This window comes from Phascolarctos cinereus, unplaced genomic scaffold (genome assembly GCF_003287225.1).
Source record: "Phascolarctos cinereus isolate Bilbo 61053 unplaced genomic scaffold, phaCin_HiC Scaffold_8;HRSCAF=390, whole genome shotgun sequence".
NCBI lineage: Eukaryota > Metazoa > Chordata > Mammalia > Diprotodontia > Phascolarctidae > Phascolarctos > Phascolarctos cinereus.
Window position 1 is genome coordinate 72,779,769 of NW_027556291.1, and position 443 is coordinate 72,780,211.

Here is a 443-nt window from a genome sequence, read left to right on the forward strand (position 1 = left end):
GCCACCCCTACCCTCTTGCCTGGAGCTGCGCCCCCTGGGTTTTAGTGGATGCCTAAGTTTGGCCCCAGAGGGTGGGGCCGCCGGTGCGCGTGCTCCAAAGTCCTGCCTCCCTCCTGTCCCTTCCGGTCCCCTGCTGCGGGGTGGGAAGACAAATGAGGTGAGGGGGAGGAGGAAGAGAGACTCAGAGACAGTCAGAGAGAGAGAGACAAAGAGAAGGGGGTTGGCAATCGGGTATAAAGTTCCTTATTTGAGGTTATGGCTAGGTCAATCAATCAACCAGCATCTTTTAGACTCCCATTATGTGCCAGGAGTTGGGTACATACACAGGGAGGAAAAAGCCATTGTGCTCAAGTAACTGTCTCCAGGCTGGTACATTCTTTCCTTGCTCTGAACCTTTTGCTAGTGAAATATTGTCCATGCTTGAAAACCCAACTCAAATATAA